The 22,548-nt window shown below is 38.5% G+C and overlaps 1 non-coding gene across 1 annotated transcript; it reads left to right on the plus strand.

Annotated features, from left to right (window-relative positions):
- Positions 1 to 388: 388 nt before the first annotated feature.
- On the plus strand, positions 389 to 601 carry LOC115071310. The gene has a single exon (XR_003850405.1). It is a non-coding gene; the product is annotated as a small nucleolar RNA U3 (small nucleolar RNA).
- Positions 602 to 22,548: the final 21,947 nt, after the last annotated feature.

Consider the following 22,548-nt stretch of genomic DNA (forward strand, 5'->3'; position numbering starts at 1 on the left):
AGGTACTAAAAATTGAACACACAGATCCTCTGAAAGAGGAACCAGTGCTCTTAACCGCTGAACCATCTGTCCAGCACCAATTATCAAAATTCTTATTGAACTTTTTAACGATGTGTTATCATTCTTATTGATGATTTTGTTTGCATTTATGGCTCCACACTTATGAGATCCCTAGTGCTTATGTAGATTATAATGATACAAGCCTTAGGAATCGGTTACTCTCTTTCTTTCTCTATATTCTTTCTTTGCTATCTATGTTTTTTTTTTGAATAGACATTATTTTGTTCTTTAACAAAGATGATAAGCACATGGCTATTAAAAATGACAGCTTTCCCCATTACAACTACTTAGAGTCCCATGAAAGACAAAGTTTAAATATTAACATATTAAGATTATACTTTCAGGGATCATTTCTACAGTTTGTAACTAGAGAAATTTGTCTGACTCTGTAGAGTACCAGAAACCAGGAGGAGGAGGCACATTGTTCTTTCCTGAGTGTGAAGCTGATTTCGGGGTTGCTTTGAGGCAGCTGCCTTTTGAAACTGACAATTATTCTTCTCTGCTCCTAGGAGAGGGAGAGGGAGAGAATAGAGTCTGAGTGACAAAATAAATAATAAATGAATAAATTAATGAATATTAACACAGTGTTCCTATACTACATTTAAAACAACATTTGTACAAAGTTTATTTGCATTGTAAAGTTTTTATACATTCTAGACCTAACCTTTGATATCACCAAAGAAATATGAAATTTTTGACAAACTGTAGTATATACACTGAAGCTAAGGGTAACCCCGCTTTATATTTTGTTTTCTGTTTTTCAGTTCTAGAGATGGAACCCTGGACCTCTCACATGCAAGACAAGAGCTGACTTATTGGACCTGCATCCCCAAGCCCAAGCTGTATGAAGATCTGTATTCAATGCTTCCTTACAGGAATGGTGGGTTTATAAACCATCATTAGGCTAAATGTGGTCTGCAATGGCTTATCTTGTACTTTCAGATTCTAGATTAATTTGTAAATCAGATAATCATGCCCATTGACAAGATAACAATTTGTCATAAAGTATTTGCCAACTAAAACCCCTCAATCCTTTTATACACTAAGATGTTGCCATTTTAATTGTGTCAGCATTGCATAATTGATGCTGCTAACACTGGATGGGAAGAGGTTCTTTATTCTATCATCACATTTTAAACGGGATTTTATGTTTATCTGTTACAGTGCTTGTTACTGAGTTTACAACATTTGTTTCAAGGTAAACACTGTCATGGAGAAAGGAATTTAAAATAGAATAAGAAATGATTAAAACTGGTAGCAATCGAACACAAGTAAGAGTTCTACAATAAAGTCAAGGAGGAGGATGGATCATTTCCTAGTATTGTATTTTAGCTAATGGAGTTGCATGACTAAGAAAGAATTATACGAGAATATTTTCTTAATTAAAAAAAACATAGGGTGCTATGCTATAACAAGTATGTGGTTTAAAATGCATTTGATTTTAGCAAATTGGAATGGCTACTTACATGGGAAAGTTCCATTATTCAGGAACTAAACCTAGAAAAATGATTTCAACAGGACAGTCATCAGCAAATGAGCTATTTAGGAATATAGAATGTGTAACTGAGAGGTATGTTATATATGAACACTTTGAAAGTCCTTAGTGTTGGTGCAAGAAGCTGTTCAAACATATGCTTTAAATCTTCTAAGAAGTGAGTTATAAGGAAACAACTGATGATGCTTTTTGAGTCTCTTTTTAAATATAGTGGTTAAGATGTTTTCCTTTAGAATATTAGGTTAGGATATAAAATAATAAATCACTTAATGATTACTCTTTACCGTGTATTTAGAATTTATAAAACTGTAAAATAGAAAATGATGTATTTTTTCCATCATGGATTCAAAATACTTTCCTAGTAGCATCCACAACAGTAAACTTAACTTGTCAAATCCAAGATTTTCCCAAACAAAATTTATAAGATTTATAGAATTGGCTTTTAGACGAGCATGAAAATCAAATAAAAATAGAATTTAATTAGATATATGCACAAGAGTGGTATAGCTGAGTCATTTGTTAGATCTATTTCTTGCTTTTTGAGGAAACTTCACACTGATTTCCATAATAGCTACCACAATTTTCACTCTTGCCAGCATTAAATAAGCACTCCCTTTCCCCACATCCTCACCAGCACTTGCTATCATATTTTTATTTCAGCCAGTCTGACTGGTGTATGATAAAATCTCAAAATAAATTTAATTTGCATTACCTTGATGGGTAAAGATGGTGGAACATTTAAAAAAATTATCATCCATTTTTATTTCATACTTTGAAACTTCTCTGTTTAGTTCCAGGTCACATTTTTGAAATTGGTTTGTTTATTATTGATGTTTAGTTTTCTGAGTTCCTTATATATTCTGGATACTAGTCCTCTATCAGTTGTATAGCTGGTAAGGATTTTTTCCTCATTTTGTATGATGCCTTTTCACTAGGATGGTGGTATCTTTACATAAGATCTCAGGTTCATGAGGTCCCATATGTCAGTTACTGATATTAATGTCTGTACTATTGGGAACATGTTCAGAAAATCATTTCCTGTGCCAATAAGTTCAAGCTTCTCTATCAGAATCAGGGTATCATGTTGTATTAGTCAGGGTTCTCCAAAGAAACAGAACTCCTGGAACGGATATATATGCATAGAGATTTATCAGCTTAGGTCACAGGATAGAGTCCGAGTACTCCAACAATGGCTGCACCACACTGGAGAGGCTGAGAATCCATAGTCGCTCAGTCCACAAGGCTGGATGTCTCAGTAGTCCCAATCTGGTGCTTAAGGTCTGACAAATTCCAAAAGATCAGCTAGTCTTCAGTCTACAGCAGCAAGATAAACTCACCAGCAAGAAAGAAGGCAAGCGGCAAGAAGCCTGGCATTCTCCTCTGCCTTGGTCTTTTATACGGGCTGCCATCAGAAGATAACACCCACATTTAGGGTGTGCCTTCCAGCTTCAGATAATCCAATCAAGATCTCTTTCATTTCAGTTACTTGATAACTATCCCATCATACAATGACCAATGCATTATATATCTTAGAGTAGGTGATAAGGTCTTCGAGGAATGCCTAGTCCTTTAATGTCTCATAACCCAATATGATCATATAGGTTCACAACTCTTAACCACTTAACACTTATCTCAATTACACATTCAAAAAAGAAAAGCTCAAGTATCTGCTTAACATATGTGTATGCATGCAAAAGCCTATTCTTAACCAAATAGGACAAGAATATTCATCCACGTTTCTGCAACTGCTCATGTGGCCTAAGTTGATATTTGTAACTACTTTCTTCTACTACCATTCTGTATTTCCTCCACCATCAGCAAGCACCTCTGCAGGTCTTGGCTCTTTCCCTGGAGGGGTGACCCATACTTTCATCCCTGAATGGTCTGGGCCATTTGTTGTCCTGTCTGGATTGGTTTGTTGCAGTTTCCCATTGACCTTAATTATAGGACAATGTAAAACCAAAATTCACCCTAAGGAATCTTCTGCCTTCCAGATATAATCTTCATTACCTCCGTTGTGCAGAACCAGCCCAATTTCCCCCTGGTAGTCGGGGTCAATCACCCCTCCTAATACTGCTATTCCTTTCTTAGCCTACTGATTTAAGGGCATCAGAAGCCCAAAGTATCCAGGGGGAAGTCTTAGCTTCCAATTCAACAGAATGTTTGTTGTCTCTCCTGACAGAAGCACTCCCTCCTCTGGTACAAAAACATCCAAGCCAGTAGAGTGCAATGTTGAGGATACAGGAAGCAAAAATTTTCCTAGTGGGTCACCAGGGGTGATAGTGAGTGGAATCATTCCCACTTCCACTCCTTGACTCCTGGACCCGTGAATCCTTGCTACAGGAGAAACTGTACCATATATTGGATGCTGATTCAAAGCATACACTGCCTTCTGGAGGACCCTGCCCCAGCCCTCCAGGCTATTGCCACCTAATTGGCACTGTAACTGTGTCTTTAAGAGGCCATTCCATCATTCTATCAAGCCAGCTGCTTCAGGATGGTGGGGAACATGGTAAGATCAGTGGATTCCACCACCATGGGCCCATTGTTGCACTTTTTTGGCTGTGAAGTGAGTTCCCTGGTCAGAAGCAATATGGTGTGGAATACCATGATGATGGATAAAGTATTCTATAAGTCTCTGTATGGTAGTTTTGGCAGAAGCATTACATGCAGGAAAGGCAAATCCATAACCAGAATAAATATCTATTCCTGTAAGGATAAACTGCTGTCTCTTCCAAGATAGAAGTGGTCCGATGTAGTCAACCTGCCACCAGGTTGCAGGCTGGTCACCATGGGGAACAGTGCCATATCAGGGGCTCAGTGTTGGTCTCTGCTATTGGCAGATCTGGCACTCAGCAGCAGCTGTAGCCAGGTCAGCTTTCGTGAGTGGGAGTCCCTACTGTTGAGCCCATGTGTAACCTCCATCTCTGCCACCATGGCCACATTGTTCATGGGCCCATTGTGCAATGACAAGGATAGCTGAAGAAAGAGGCTGACAATCCACAGACCGGGTCATCCGATCTACTTGATTATTGAACTTATCTTCTGCTGAAACCACCTTCTGATGAACATTTACATGAGACACAAGTTTCTTCACATCCTTTGCCCATTTGGAGAGATCCATCCACATACTTCTTCCCCAAATGTCTTTCTCAGCAGTTTTCCAATTATGCTCCTTCCAAGTCCCTGACCGTCCAGCAAAACCATTGTCTACAGCCCATGAAATCAGTATATAATCACACTTCTGGCCACTTCTCCTTCCAAGCAAAATGCACGACCATGTGCACTGCCCGAAGTTCTGCCCACTGTGAAGACTTTCCTTCCCCAGAGTCCTTCAGGGTTGTTCCAGAAATTTGCTGTAATGCCGCAGCTGTCCACTTCTTAGTGGTGCCTGCACGGCATGCACAACTGTCTGTAAACCAAGTCCTAGTCCTCTCTTCCTCAGTCAACCAATCATAGGGCACACCCCCTGAAGCCGTAGGTGCATGCTTGAAGGTCTGCTCGGGCCTGATCACATATACACCACTTCCATTTGATAATGGATTATTGCTGTGCATGGCCTACTTTATGGCTTGGGGCAGTCAGATAACACCCAGCTCATGATGGGCAGCTCCGGTCACATGGTGACTTGGTGTCCCATTATCAAATGCTCAGTTTCCACAAAGGCCCAATAGCTGGCTAAGCACTCTCTCAAAGGGAGAATAGTTGTCCACGGATGAAGGCAAAGCCTTACTCCAAAATCCCAATGGCCTCCGCTGTGATTCCCTTATGGGGGCCTGCCAGAGACTCCAAACAGCATCTTTATTACCTCAAGCACCATCGGGTCTACTGAATCATATGGCCCATGGGGCCAAGCAGCTTGTACAGCAACCCGGACCTGCTAAAGGGTCCATTCCTCTTCCAGGCCCCACTCAAAGGTAGCTTCCTTCCAAGTAACTTAATATATGAGTCATAGTAACACACCCAGATGAAGAATGTGCTGCCTCCAGAATCCAAACAGGCCCACCAAGCATTGTGTTTCTTTCTTGGTGGAGTGAGGGGCCAAGTGCAACAACTTATTCTTCACCTTAGAAGGAATGTCTCTGCATGTTCCACACCACTGGACTCCTATAAATTTCACTGAGGTAGAAGGCCCTTGAATTTTGGCTACATTTATTTCCCATCCTCTCATGCACATATGCTATACCAACAAGTCCAGACTGTCTACTACCTCCTGCTCACTGGATCCAATCAGCATAACATCATCAATATAGTGGACCAGTGTGATATTTTGTGGAAGAATCAAGCAATCAAGATCCCTTCGAACCAAGTTATGGCACAATACTGGAGAGTTAACATACCCTTGAGGCAGGACAGTAAAGGTATACTGTTGACCTTGCCAGCTGAAAAAAATTGCTTCTTGTGGTCCTTATGAACTGGTATCAAGAAGAAAGCATTTGCCAAATCAATAGCTGCATACCAGGTACCAGGAGATGGATCGATCTGCTTGAGCAAGGAAACCACATCTTTTACAGCAGCTGCAATTGTAGTCACTACTTGATTAAGTTTTCGATAGTCAACTGTCATTCTCCATGACCCATCTGTCTTCTTCACAGGCCAAATAGGAGAGTTAAAGGAAGATGTGGTGGGAATCACCACCCCTGCATCTTTCAAATCCTTGATGGAAGCACTGATTTCTGCAATCCCTCCTGGGATGTGGCACTGTTTTTGGTTCGCTATTTTCCTCAGCAGAGGCAATTCCAGTGGTTTCCATTTGGCCTTTTCAACCATAATAGCCCTTACTCCACAGGTCAGGAACCAATGTGGGGATTCTGCCAATTCCTAAGTATATATATCCCAATTATACATTATGGTGCTGGGGAAATAACCACAGGATGAGTTCAGGGACCTACTGGACCCACTGTCAGTCAGACTTCAGCCAAAACTCCATTTATTATCTGACCTCCATAAGTCCTTACTTTAACTGGAGGGCCACAATGCATTTTATGTTCTCCCGGAATCAGTGTCAACTCAGATCCAGTATCCAATAGGCTGCAGAAAGTCTGATTATTTCCTTTCCCCCAACATACAGTTACTCTAAGCCTCTGGGAAAGGATGGGTGAGAGGTGATCAGCATAACTCTCTGGCATTGTAACAAGGGCCCCCAGCCTTCCCTTCATTCAAGGAGTTCTGGGTCTGTAAACTGTCTCAAGTCTTGAAATTGGTTGACTGAGCGAGATTCTCTATTGCTATGATCCAATACTTCCTGTCATTTGACCTAGAGCTTTTCTGCTTATACAGATCAAATAAAAACTTAGTAGGCTTCTTATGTATTTGGTCCCTGGAAACACCATGATTGATTAGCCAGTACCACAGGTCCATTCGCATCATGCCATTGTAAGTATTGTTTTGCCTTTGCTGCCCATTACGATAAGTACGTTCACTTTGTCTTTGGTAATTCAATACAGCCACCAGACCCCTACTCAGAGGTCCTGTTACACCTATTTTATTTATATTAAGTTATGCAATTGAGCAGCAGCATCTCCAGCTGTAAGGTTCGGCATAAGGAAAAGAGTAAAAACAAAGCTCTTCAAATGTTCTGGTGTCTCGGTACTTTTCATCTTAGCAAATCAGTAAAAGGCATGTCCTCTGGGCCCTCCCACTGTGGAGGATTTGGTGTTGCACTGCGAATCCACTCGAGCATACCAATTTGCCTGAGCCTTACAATCCCTTCATCAACACTAAGCCAAGGGATATCAGGTATCTCCAGCTCTCTGTCAGTAGGCCATCTTTTGATAAATACCTCAGCCAACCAATCAAATAAACTTTTAACACCTTTTTTAACTGCACAAGCTTCCATATTAAACCTAGAATATTCACTCAGGGAGCCCATGTCAATAAACTCAGCCTGATCCAATTTTATGTTCCTTCCACCATTATCCCTTGCATTTAACATCCATTCCCAGACATATTCATTAGACTTCTGCTTGAATGAATTAGCAAATTCACTAAGCTTTTTAGTGGTGTAGCACACCTCCTTGTGGACCACTTTCTATCTCTGCTCTGGGGGCCTGCTTAGCTTTGAGTCTGGTTATAGGTCTAGAGGCAACAGCAACTGGGCCCTGAGGGACATCAGCTTCATCTTGCTGAATGGGATTAGCTTCCTCAATGGGATTAGTTTCCTCAGGCAAGGGTAGGGAGATTAATTCATCAGGTGAATCAAATTCCTCAGAGTCTGAGGATTCAAAACCCTCAGCCTCCTCAGGATTCTCCCACACATCTCCATCCCACGTGTCAGTATTCCAATCTTTCCTTACCAACGCCCTCACCTTTACTGTTGACACCCTTAGAGGCTGGGAATTAAATTTGCGTTGTAGGTCAGCCAAACATATAATAAGGGCTCCAATTTGATTTTCTTCAGCTTTAGCTCTCTGGCTGCTGGAGAGAAGATTCTCTTCCAGGGCACACTTGGAAACTTTTAAACTGTTGATTTGAATCTAAAGCTTGTCAATTTTATCATTAACCTCATTGTTTATCTTCATCACTTTATCCAGAGATGCTAGAAGTAACCAGCCAGCATCATTATTTTTCTTATTTTTCCACAAATTGTCAAACATTTTATGTATAGAGTCACTAAATTTCTCGCCCTTCACAAGGGGTGAGTTGGGAGATTCAAATGCGTCTATCTTCATAATTGTTTCAAATAGTCTACAGCATGGATTTTCAGTGCTCTCCAGGCTACCTGAAGACTCTGAGTTGGAGAGCCTGCTCCAAATACCAACAAGCCCATTAAAGAAATTCATCCTTTCAATTCATTTCAATGGTTTCTCTAGAACCATTCCTGGTACCACAATCTGTATTAGTCAGGGTTCTCCAAAGAAATAGAACTGGTAGAATGAATCAGCTTAGCTCACAGGATAGAGTCCGAGTAGTCCAACAATGGCTGCACCACACTGGAGAGGCTGAGAATCTGTAGTCGCTCAGTCTATGAGGCTGGATGTCTCAGTAGTCCCGATCTGGTGCCGAAAGTCTGACAAATTCCAAAAGATCAGCTAGTCTTCAGTCTACAGCAGCAAGACGAACTTACCAGTGAGAAAAAAGGCAAGCAGCAAGAAGCCAGGTGTTCTCCTCTGCCAAGGCCTTTTTTATGGGCTGCCATCAGAAGGCAACACCGACATTTAGGGTGTGTCTTCCAGATTCAGACGATCCAAACAAGAAGATTGCTCTCATTTCAGTTAAGTCCAGATCTAGTCAAGTTGGCACCCAGGATTAGCCATCACACATGTATTGTCTGGAGGTTTTTGATTCATTTTGAACTGACTTGTGCAGGATGAAAGATAAGAATCTAGGTTCATTACTTTGCCTTTAGCCGTCCAGTTTGACCAGCACCATTGACGGAGATGCTGTCTTTCACCAATGTGTATTTTGGGCCTCTTGTCAGAAATCCGGTGCTGTGGTCATATGGGTTTGTAAGTGGGCCCTGAGCTGTAGTTCATTGATCAGTGTTCTTCCTGTACCAGTAGCCTGATGCTTTTCTTACTGTAGCTGTGTTGTGTAACTTGAAAACAGAACTGCTAACACCTTTGGCAGCATTTTTGTTTTTGTTCTTGTTGTTTGGGTGTTTTGGCTGACCCAGGTCTTTGGTGTTCCCACCAAAAACAAAAATTAATTAATTTTCTAAGAGAATTTTAAGATTATTTCTTCAATTTCTGTGAAGAACTGCATTGGAATTTTTGGAGTTCTGATGCACTGAATCAGAAGACTGCTTTTGGTAGGAGGACCATTTTCACAGTATCAATCCTACCAGTCCTTGAACTTGGGAAGTATGTCTATATTCTGGTATTGTCTTCAACTTCTGTTTCCAGTGCCATTAAGTTTTATCTCATCACACTGGTTTTATGTCCTATACTAGATTTATTTCAAGGTACTTAATTTTTTGAACCCTGTGAGCAAGCAACAATAACAACAGACCTGGCAAGATAGTCCCAAACTACAACGGTGGAATAAATGTCATGGGAGAAGCCAATCACTTTCTGAATGGATTTAAAGTCCACTCCACAAGATGAAACCCATACCTGGCATAGTTATCAGGGTCAAATCCTGTAGCTAGAAAGGTCATGGGCCCTAGAGTAGCCTCTACTGCCAAGACTGTGCTAACTGTGTATAATTTTAAACCAACTTCTAATGAATTATTGTTATATCCAGGGATTAGTGCATCTCTCACTCCTCTTCAGAGAAGCTTTTTGGAAGTAGGTGATGATTAACACAGAGATCTACAACTAGTCAAGATACAGAGAATGAGAAACTAAGGAGTTCTCAGCCATAATTGGGACAACTGTATCACACCCTTTCCCCCAAGACTTGAGGATCTTTGCAGAAGACCAGATGGAAAGACTGTAACAACCAGAGACAGTGAGTGACTGACTACAAGGGATTAGTATTTTCTGGACACAATAGGACAACTGCACATATGCACTCAGAGTGCTTGTGATAGCATTTATAAGACCTGAAGAAACCCAAAACAGAAAAAAATGCCATCATGGAGAGGAAATGTGGGCACAATGATCTCTCCCAAGCAGAGGAACTATTAACATTTGACAGCTGCTGGGAGAAGGAGAATCACTTTTCTTTAAGAGTGTTGACCCTCATAGGTGAATGGCCTGTGTTCAAGAGTATATGAAGAGCACAAATCAATTTAAAAGTGCTCATTGAAAAATGAGCACAAAGTTAGGAGGATAAGGAAGGGGTTCAGATCTGAGAGCAGCAGGGAGAAGGGTTCTGTATAAGAATGATTAAAATACATTGTATTAATTTTTCAAAGAACTAATAAATTTTAACAGAATTAATTTAAAAACTAGTTGCCTTCAACCAAAGCAAGTCCTATCATCTATCAGCACACCTATATATAAGGAAAGTGACTTCTGAGGACACACTTTTTCTTATCTGTAAAGGGAGAAAAGTCATTCCTTCATCCTGGTCACCAGATTAACATGAAAAATAAACAATAAAACACAAAACTCAAATACCACCATTCTGCTGAACATATGTATGCCAAGGAGTTCAAAACTGGACAGAAATTCAATCGTTTTTCTCAAACCATTTTGAAATTGGGTGCACAGAAATATCCATTTCGTCAAAACACATAAGCAAGCTAGGCAGACCCTTATCCCAGGTAACCAAGGAAGAAACAATATCGAATTAGCAATATCATAGATGAAAGGGGAAAGATCACAGCAGACACTGAAAGAAATCCAGAATATTGTAAAGGAATACTTTAAAAACCTATATTCTATTAAATTTGAAAATCTAAAGGAAATTAATGGTTTTCTAAATTCACAGAAGCCACTGAAGTTAAAGGAGAGATAAACGGCATAAGCAGACCCATAACAAATAAGGAAGTAGAAATAGCAATACAAAAACCTCCAAAGTCTAAAAAAAAAGAGCCCCAGGCCCAGATGGATTCACAACAGAATTCTACCAGACATTCAAAGAAGATCTGCAACCAATAGTACTTTAATTATTCAAAAAGCTAGAAATAGAAGGAGAACTGCAAAACTCCTTCTATGAAGCCAGCATCACTATAATGCCAAAACCAGGTAAAGATACAACAACAACAAAAATCTATAGTCCCATATCATTAATCAACATAGACACAAAGAATATCAACAAAATACTTGCAAACCACATACAGATGCACATCATAAAGATCATCTACCATGATCAAGTTGACTTTATTCTGGAGATGCAAAGATTGTTCAGTATACCTAAGTCAATAAATGTAATGATTCATGTAAATGGACTTAAGGACAAAAGTCACATGATCATCTCAATAGACACAGGAAAGGCCTTCGACAAAGTCCAGCATGCATTCATGTTATAAGTCTTAGAGGGAATTATACTGAAGGGAATGTACCTCAACCTAATTAAAGCTATGTACACAAACCCACAGTCAACACCATTCTAAAGGGAGGAAAAACTGGAAGCATTCCCATTAAAATCAGGAACCAGGTAAGGATGTCCACTCTCTCCATTCCTTTTCAATATAGTGCTTGAAACTTTTGCTAGAGCAAGAAGACAAGAGAAGGAAATTAAAGAAGTACTGATAGGGAAGAAAGAGTTCAAATTATCACTATTTGAAGATGATATACTATGCATATGAGATCTAAAATATTCCATCATGTTGGGAGCTATTATTATTATGGGCATAGCCATTGCTGCATTAGGCTGTAGCAACTTGCCTTGACTTAAGCATTGGAGAAAGAATTCTTCCACCTTGGGAGTTTCCCTGCTCTCTGCTTCTGTGGTCTGAGTTGACAGGCTTTGCTTCCCTGATTAATTGGCAGTCTTGGAAACATAACTAAAGAGTTCTGTTTCAGTTTATGGGCACGGGAGTTTCTCAGCACTGATAGTTTGGTTTCTATATAGAAATAATGAATTCTAGTAGTTGCTAAGTGTAATCACAAACAGTACACCTTATATCTAAGATATTATGCAGCTGAATCTTGGATACTGTAAACAGGGTGAGTTTTGGTTGGTGAAGTAATGTATTCTTGGTGGTAACATAATGTATCCTTGGTTATTCCTTGATTACTTTCTGTTTAGTGATGTATCCTTAGTTATTCCTTGGTTACTCCAGATCTGATTCCTATATAAGCCTGGTTTGGTTCACAATAAAGAGGCACTGATACACAAGCCTCTGCATCTCTTGTTTCTTGATTTCTATCCATCGGGGTCCCCAAGCCCTTCAACTTGGTTTGTGGTCACAACACAGTGACACCAACAGAAAACTGTTAGAAAGATCAGTATTTTCAGTGAAGTGGCACGTTACAATATCAACTTACAAAAATCAATAGCCACTCCATGTACCAATAACAGGCAATCAAAGAAAGCATTCGTGGATACACTACCATTCACAATAGCCTCAAACATGTTAAAATTTATAAGGTCAGAATAATGTCTTATAAAATAAAGAAAAATTAGTAACAAAGTTCTGATATGAAAAAACTTACTTTAGTAGACGATTAAGGGAGATTCCCTATGCCAAGTCTCATTTATCGTTAGTTTCAAATCACTATTATTTGAATATTTAGTGATCAGAAGAAAGCATGCTATATAGAGTGAGTAGTAAGAGGAAGAACACAGAAAAGGAAGCTCTGTAGGGAACCCTGTGTCAGAAAGATAAGGAGATGCCTCAGAAGCCCAAATCTCGAGACAGTGTTCCTTCTCCAAAATTAATCTGATAATAAGAGTTAAGTCACAGAGTAACTTAGAGAAGGTCCTGGTAATATTGTCATTGTTTTGGGTTTCTTTCTATCTATCATTTATCTATCTATCTATCATCTATCTATCTATCTATCTATCATCTATCATCTATCTATCTATCATCTATCTATCATCTATCTGTCTATCTATCATCTATCTATCTATCTATCTATTCTATCTATCTATGTATGTATCCTTCTATCATCTATCTATCTACTATCTATCTTTTATCTATCTATTATCTATCTATCTATCTATCTATCATCTATCTATCTATCTATCATCTATCTATAATATATCTATCTGTCATCTATCTGTCATCTATCTATCTATCTATCTCCTGTCATCTATCATCTATCATCTATCTACTATCTATCTATTGATCACCTATCTATCTATCTATCATCTCTCTATCATCTATCTATCTATCATCTATCTGTCTGTCTATCTATCATCTATCTATCTATCTATCTATCTATCTATCTATCTATCTCTAACATCTACCTATTTATCTATATTCTTTATCACTTTCTATCTACCTATCTACCTACCAATCTATCTTTTTTTTTCTTTTGGTCTTTTGAGACAAGGTCTCCCTGTAGACCCAGCTTGGCCTACAACTCACTATGTAAACAAGACTGACCTTGAACTCACAGAGAACTGCCTGCCTCTTCCTCCCAAGTGCTGCCTATCTATCTATACTCCTAACATCTATTTATCTATCTGCATTTGTGCATGCATATATATATCTATGTGTGCATGTATATTTGTGCTTATTTGTGTCTGTGTATGTGAATTTGTGTACATATACATGTATGCCTCTTTTTGTGTATGTATGTGCATAAGTATATATGCATGTTTGTAGATGTGCATGTGCTTTTGATAATGTTAAAGCTCAATCTGTGCTTCAGTAGCTTCAATAGTTAATTTTATGAACCACAGAACAACATGTGACTTGATAAACACACACACACACCACACACACACACACACGTACACACACACATCTGAATGCTTGAAGTATAGCTGATATTGTTAGCAAGGTATTACTTGTAAGTTTCAACAAATATAAATATAAACTTAATGATAATAGATAAATATAGAGGACTGACTTAGGACATGTAATGATATGTGTGTGTGTGTGTGTGTGTGTGTGTGTGTGTGTGTGCCCCATTAACCTTTAAAATAATATAACCTTTTTTGGTAGAAGCAAGTTCATGGTTTCAAAACACTAATGAGTGTGATAAATGATGCTAAGCAAATCAACAAGAAATTTACCTAGCCTTACTAAACAAAGGAAATCCCAAGAACATACAGAATTAGTCAGTGTCATGTAGATTTATTGCCTACACCATTTACAATAGTGTAATGAAAGTGATTCTGTTTAATGACTTTTGCATATATTTGCTGTGTATTCCTTTACACTAAACCAGGCTGTGGGCACTGAGGGAAACATAGCAATTAGGTGTGTCTGGACTCTTAAGAAGTCATATACTTACATGACCCACTTCACACAAATGTCCTAATAAAGAAGTAGGGGAGGTGTTTATGCATCAGTGTTCTATAAATTGTTATGATTCTGCTTGTTTTCTGTTTTAATTTTTGTTGAATTAGGTCTTGGCACTTTTGTGCCTGTCTCCACACATTCTGGCTGCTCTTGGCCCTCCTAACCCCTCTTACATACCCCACCTTGTCAATCCCTACTCTTCCTACAATTTGCTTTCTCACATTCAGAACTTGTTTTGTTTTAGGATTCTAATTGGACTCAGGGATGTCTGTGTGAACATGGGTTTGGAACTTTCCACTGAAGACTGCTGGACTCATCTCTGGGTTCACAAAGAAAATGAATTCCTCTCCCCAGAAACCCCACCAGAAGCCAATAGTTTAGCAACAAGAAACACAGTTTTGGGAGCCTCTACCTGGCTCATGATTAGCTAATTACAGACCAAGCCTTGGGCAAGTCTAATACATGTAGCTTCAGCTGCTGTAGAGTCAAGATAATAATGTCGGTGTCAATCTCAGAATGCCACCTGCAGCATGCCTGATCTTCTCTGATCTCTTCAGCTAAGGAGGATCAGGTTCCTAAGTACTTGGATTGGACTGCTGCTTAGTTTTAATCCTGAAAGACCGCAGGAAGAAAAGATCATACTTAGATACTTGAGCGGACTTGAAGGATAAGTAGGACTTGTGAAGAGGAAAATCTACCACAGGAAGAAGAAAATTGGTAATAACCTGAATAAAATGTAAAGTAGTGACAGAAGAAAGATAAGCTCAGTGTGGCTGGATCAGTAATCAGAGACTGTGAATAGTATTTCAGACATTATAAATCTGAGACCATTGTATAGGCAACCAGGATCTCAGATAAAGACTCTTTTGACTCTTGGTCTCTGTGACAGAAATAAACTATATTTATATTGCATATATTCATGAATGAAAGGAAGAAAACCTCATGTGTAGCATCTTGGACATTATTTCATGATTCAAGGAAAAGGCCATGAAGATATTCTGAGAAAACTGCTTTACAAAAGTAAAAGATGTGGAGTCAACTAAGGCTGATGTTATCACTAAATTTTTTAAGGTGATATAACCAGGGCTGAGTGTGGTAGTACATACCTTTAATCCAAGTCAGGAGGCAGAGGCAGGCAGATCACTGTGAAATCCAGAGCAGCCTGATCTACATAGGGAGTTCCAGGTTGGCTGGGGCCACAGAGAGACATTGTCTTAAATAAACAGTTTGATACATGTGAACGATAGAGCCTGAGTGACAAGGTTCCAGGAGATGGACTCAACAGAGTTCTAGTTAGGACTTTATTATTCAGGGATAAAACCATTTTCTGCCCCATCAGTTATGAGATAGCAAAGCAAATTGTAAACTGGTATGAGGCATTTGTTAAGATCTGGGTGAGGAGTTCCAGGCCAGATCACATTTTACATAAAGTAAGCCCTGAGTAATAAGTTCAAGTCTATGTAGGCAGTGCCCAGTGATGTACACTCAGAGACAAAGGCACTTGAGTCAGACCAGGAAAGCCACCCTTATGTCCCATTTCCTACTCTTGCTAAGTACACTGGCACAACCAGTATATTTTACCACTAATTGGTTTGACTCCTTCATTGTTATTCATCCAGCACTGATGAATACTTACCTTATATAATGAACACTTTCTATGTCTAATGAAAGTCCTTAGTAGCTGTGGTCATGCCAAACCCAGCCATTTTCTGAATGAACTCCTCTATGGAACAAAAATTGATTGGCGTAGCTATCAAAGGCAAGGGAGCAAAGAACAGGAATTTCCTGACCGGTCAGAGGAGGCTCAGACTGTACCTGCAAATCCTGAACTAAAAGGAAATGGATATCAGTTTTGTTCCATTAGCCTTAAGTGTAGAGGTTCCATTGTGGATGTGTCACTCAGGACTGGGCCTTTCTCAGAGATTTTTAGACATCTCGGAACTTGCTCATATGATCTCACAGAATGGTGTTAGCATGCACAACACCTATGCAGACTCAATCAGAGAAAAACCCAGACTAGAACTGAGGAAATGGGCAGCAGGTCCCAACCTTAGAAAAAAAAAAAAACTATAGGCATCTGAATTCTGCTGGGTGAGGGAGACTTGATATTCTTAAAGGGAGACACTCAAGATAGATTGAATAGACCCCAGTGGATGAACTTGCACCGAGACATCTGGGTATATATATGATAAAGCATCAGATCCCCGGGGGGGGCGTGTTCCTGAGGATGGGAGGAGGTAAAACGATGATTGACATGTTTGTATGAAATGCACAAAATTCAATAAAAACGTACAAAGAGGAAATTATTATCAGTTTTTATTCTGCAAAGAATTTCAACAACCTCAGGATTGGGAAAACTCTTTGAGACCCTTAGACTGAACCGCTGTGGTGGAATGGAAAGGATGAGTCTCAGTGACAATGGTCTGAAGAGTAAATGGATCAGAGGGTCATTAACCATTGTAGGTAGTGTGTGTCATCACTCATTTTTGCCTTTTCTTGTTTGTTTCAATAAATAATTGATTTGTATTCACATTTCCAGAATGTTATTGATGAAATAGAGAGAAATGAAAGAGATACAACACAAAGGTAGGGGAAGGAAAGGGGAGGAGGAGACAGACGGATGAACAGTCAGGGAGATAGATAGGTAGACGAGAGATAGAAGATAGATGATTGATTGATAGATGATAGATAGATAGATAGATAGATAGATAGATAGACAGATAATTGATAGATGATAGATAGATTAGATGATAGATAGATAGATAGACAATAGATAGATAGATAGATAGATAGATGACAGATAGATGATAGATAGATTAGCTAATAGATAGATAGATAGATGATAGATAGATAGACAGATGATAGATTGATAGATAGATAGATATAGATAGATGACAGCTAGATAGACAGATTATAGATAGGTAGTAGATAGATGATAGGTCATGATTGATGATTGATAGATATAGATAGATGATAGATAGATAGATAGATAGATGATTGATTGATAGATAGATAGATAGATAGATAGATAGATAGATGATAAGTGATGATAGGTACATAGATAGATGGATAGATGTATAGATGCATAGATTCATAGATACATAGGTAGATTCCACCCATATCTTATACCATATGTAAGGTAAAGAACTTGCTGAGAAGACATGATAACATTCTCTGACCAGAAATTTAAACCAGAGGATGAATTGCGATTAAAGAGTCTTCTATCCTTTAATCCCTCGAAACACTGGCATTTTAAATGCTATCAGAATGTCTAGTTATATATTTTATTCTGAAAATTTGTTCACAAATGATGATGAAGGAAAGGTAGATTAGAAACTATAAAACAAAGAATCATGAAAATATGCAGGTAGAAGAAAGAACTAGAAAGTATTATACTGAGTGATGTAACCCAGACTCAGAAAAACAAGCAACTCATCCTATCCCTCATTTATGTCCTAGCTCTGAATCTTTAGATGTGAACATATATTCTGAACTAACCATGGAAAGCAGGAAAATAAAAGGAATCATGGAGGTGGGGGGACAGGAAGAAAGAACTGAATAGAGGACAATAATAAGATACAGAAGCAAAAAATGGGGAAAATGTGGGGGGCACTTTAACAGGGGAGGGAGGAAAGAGGGCTTTATGGTGTGAGAAAGGGAAAAGAAATAAATGATACTTAGGTGATGTGTAGAAACATAGGGGAATTGACCTGGAAGCCTCCTACCAGAAGACTCTCTCTAATGGTATCAAAAGATGCATTGAAATCTGCTGAGGGAGAAAAAAAAACCAGTGGTCCTACCCAGTTGTAAATTCTATAAATCACAGCAATGATGAATCCAGCAAATAATTTCTATTGGTGCAATTTTGGTTCTTTTATCTTGGAACTAATCAACAGCTGTCTAATTGGAGTTAAGGCCCACTTTTTAGGAGGGAATTTATGCATGGTGTTGTCAACATAGACAACTACCAATGATTTTAGAGGCCATAGACTCAAGAAGTAAACTTTATTATTGCCGCTTTCTTAAATCAATGCAATTTGTTACTAAAGTTTAAATCTGTATCCTTATATTCACAGACAAATAGTGCTCTCAGCACCCATCAATAAAGCATCTTTTTACAACAGATGGAGACTCTAAAAAGTTCCACAGTTGGTCGAGATGAAAACAATAAACGATTGTGGAGTGCCCAACCCTAAGTGATGCATCTATAGTGGACCCTCTATACCTAAAGCTCAGGGACCATCATGGAGAATGGGCAGGCAGAAACATCGTAAGAGCCAAAGGGACAAGACACCTGCTGCTAGTTAGTGCATTCTAGACATGTTAGGGAAGCTACACTCATAAATCTTTACAGTAAGTAGCTTGACAAGATCTCCATGACAAACCAATCGACACAAGAATGTGGATAGGGAGTTCTCACAGGGTCTCACTTCTAAATGAAGAGCTCCAGACAATCCATGGATACTAAGGGAGGGAGAATTAGTTTTCTCTCCTGGAGAGGTTACCTAATCCCAAATGCACAGCTCTAAACACATGTGCACATGAGCACCACTACATAGATTCAGTGTATTATAAAGAGAGATGTGTATGCATAAATGTGTAAATGTATATCCAACAATAATAATCAAAGAAGAGAAAATAAATCGAGAGGGAGAGGGGGACCTGGGAGGTTAAAAGGGGGATAGGAAGGCATGGAAATGATGCAAATACAAAACTCTTGTGTGAATTTCCCCTTAAAATAAGAAAAAAAGGAAAAAAAAGTGTGATAGTCATGGATAAGAGTATTTATCAAGAGCTAGAATAATGTCTAAGTTCAGAAAAGCATGCACGATTCTAAAGTTCTACAACAGCTAGGTGTGCAGGTATTTCCCGCTGTTATGTAATTAAACACAAGATGACTAGGAGATAGAATTCCAAGGCGAACAGACGTATCTTCCACTTGGCTGGCTTTCCAACTGAGCAAATGTTTCTCTTGGCTAGAACACAGACTTTCATTTATTTTCATTGTGAATTGCTTGCCTTGAAGTTACTGTTGCATAAATAGTGCTCTTCTGATCAACCCAGCCAGCCACAATCAATCAGCAGCAAATGAGCTTAATACGCAAGATTTTTATCCCCAGATAGTTCCTGTCAGGTTTCTCACTGTGGACTATGAAATGGTCTTTCTGTGCAGATCCCCAGGCAGTTGTGTTGGACTTAATCCTGATTACCTTCATGAACTATATTTTTGCATCGTATAACTATATTCTAGACTCCCCATGATCTGGTGTGGAGATCTCATTCACCCTGAAAACTAAAAGCTGTGCGTTTGCCTCTGTTCTTCCCAACAAGATACTGGACCTAGGAAGATGCCAAAAGATATTTAGAGACAGGGAGAGAACACTGTCTTGGAGATTCAATGTATATATTTATATACTCAAATATATTATTACTATTAAGGATTTCAAAATAATTTATCATTTCCTGTAAATTATAAGGGGCAGTAAAATAAATGCTAAAGTGGTATCTATGAAATGCATGATTAGAATTCTTTTCACTGTTTATTAGCATTACTTTTATCTCAAATTTCTACAATAATTTAAAACCTGAATGCATATTTTATGTTTGTTAAATCAAAGAGAAAATTGTTGACATACACATATTAATAGACTCATATGAACTTTGGATTCATTCAGATCATAGAATGTTGGATATAGAAGTTTCAGAACTCATTCTTAAACTTATAAATGAAGAAAAGGTGTCACATAGGAATGTGAGAAGTGACCTGCTCCTCTCAAATCTTCACCCTACGTGAGGTATTCAATCCTCACCTCAGAGATTAAGCTCAAACACCAAAATGTCTACTTTGTTTGAGTTCATGCTTCAGTTGTGCTGTACTAATTAGGAAAGATTTTGTATAAAGTAACTTTCTCCTAGTATTTACCAGATTCTCTGACACGTCATCAATGCCCACCCAGTTCCTGGGTGTGGTTGGTGCAGAATGAGCTGATAAAAATATATGTTGACTTTTGACTGTCATTATGGGATGTGTTTATTGAAGCTCTCCTCCTCATGTTGCATTAAAGTCCTTGAGAGAGAATCAATTTGGAAACTGAGGACTGATGCCTGAAATAAATGATGGTGCCACACAATGTTAAGGAAAATAAGAATATAAAAAATGTCACATTATAAATAAAAAAGACTCCTATGTAATTATTAATGGTATTAAACAAATAAAAGTGCTTGGTGCTATGTGTTAGCTTCACTTGAGCCATTTACAAAAACTAAATAGTGAAAAAAAGAAAAGTCAAGATGAAGTACTCTATTACTGGACAGATACACTTTTAGTTCTGAATCTCCATCTAGTTCTATTTTTACAAAGCATCTAACATAAATATCTCTTTTCATATACTGGAGGGTAAAGGCACCTGCTAATGCCAATAAACTGGATCTGAAGTTGTGGAATATATGTCTGCAAATGTGAAAATGTTCGCACAGAGCCATAGAGTCAGTAAAATACAAAATTTAATTTAAAGATAATCATGTATCCCTTATTTTGACATTGTAAGATGCAATTTGTCAGCAAAGCAAATCAACCATTGATTATTTGCTTTTAAATCCAGAAATAAACATGACTACAGGATTCTTCCTGTTTCCTACTAAATGTTTATACATGTATAGTTTACACCAACACATATTTTCTTTTTAAGCATTTTATTATTTATTTATTTATCTATCTATCCTGTGTTGGCATGCACATATGACAGCATACAAGTATGGTCAGAGGACAACTCGGAGTCAGTTTGCTCTTTTGCCATGCCAGTCTACGGGACCAAATTCAGGTTATTGGGCTTGGCAGCAAACACCCTTGGTAGCTATAATAATTTTCAGGTCACCCACCTATATGTTTTAAAGAATTAAAGGTAATGGGACTGGAGAGATGGCTCAGCAGTTAAAAGTGCTGGCTGTTCTTGCAGAGGAGTTGGGTTCCCAGCACTGATATGGCAGCTAACAACCATCTGTAACTACAGTTCCCAGGGCTCTTGTACTCTCTTCTGAGCTCTGCAGGCATTGCATGACATAATGACCTTACATAAATGAAGCAATACCATCATACACATAAAATAAAAATAACAAACAACATATCTTAAAATGAATTAAGTAAGGTATACTCTATTCATTGTGAGTTGATTTTAATTTTCAGGACTTTATGGATTATGCTACATGAATGATAATCACAAAATCAAAACATAAAAAAAAAATTTTTTTGAAACAGGGTCTCCCTGTAGCCCCAGTTGGCCTGGAACTCACTATGGAGACCAGGCTGGCCTCAAACTCTTAGAGATCCACCTGCCTCTGCCTCCCAGGTGCTGGGATTAAAGGTGTGCGCCACCATGCCCAGCTTATAAAAGTTATTTAAAAAACAATTTAAAAATCAAATATTAAGCCAGAAAATTACATAATGGTTCTAGCTACATGCCTTTAATCAATTTATTTGAATATTTTTCACGGTAATCAATTATAATTTACATGAATCATGACTATACAACAAGCATACATATCTTTCTATAGATAGAAGATATGTAAAGATACATATGTGAAGATAAATTTAGACAACGTACATGAAGAATGCATTATACGTTCTAGCAGACAGGAAGCTCTCATTAATTACTACCATCTTCTGTCTTTGGGGACAGTGGCTGTTATGTTAAGGTTTGAGTGCTATCTAAAAATGGGCTTGTGGTTTCAAAATATGAGACAGTGTCTAGTTCTTCAGTGTTGCTCTCCACTGGCACCAAACAAACCAGAACTAGGGCCGTGACTCTGAGGTGAAGCTTACTATCCACAATGCTGAATGTGCCTGACACAAATAATGAGCACAAACTAGGTACAGAAACACAACCCATGGTCAATTTGAACGACTGAGATATTTTTCATGGAAACACTTTCCAAAAATATACTCTGTTTGAACTTGGTTTAAAGCCATCAGATCAGTGACGTTTTTTGGGGGGCTGCCCCTTGTTTGTCTGTTGTTCCTCTAAATATACCAGGAATTTCATCTGGCTTTGTCCTTGGCCCAGGCCCCATCCATTTGCCTCTGGATAAATAAAGATAAGAGGCTTTAAAAAAAAAAATGTCATGTTATGAAACGCATAAAAGATTCTCTTAGGCACAGGGCTTCAGTGCTTCCATTAAAGACCGAGAGAGAGAGAGAGAGAGAGAGAGAGAGAGAGAGAGATTTGCCCTTTCTCCATTAACTTCCACA

The sequence above is a fragment of the Nannospalax galili genome, unplaced genomic scaffold (genome assembly GCF_000622305.1).
Source record: "Nannospalax galili isolate Female #2095 unplaced genomic scaffold, S.galili_v1.0 scaffold95, whole genome shotgun sequence".
Classification (NCBI taxonomy): Eukaryota; Metazoa; Chordata; class Mammalia; order Rodentia; family Spalacidae; genus Nannospalax; species Nannospalax galili.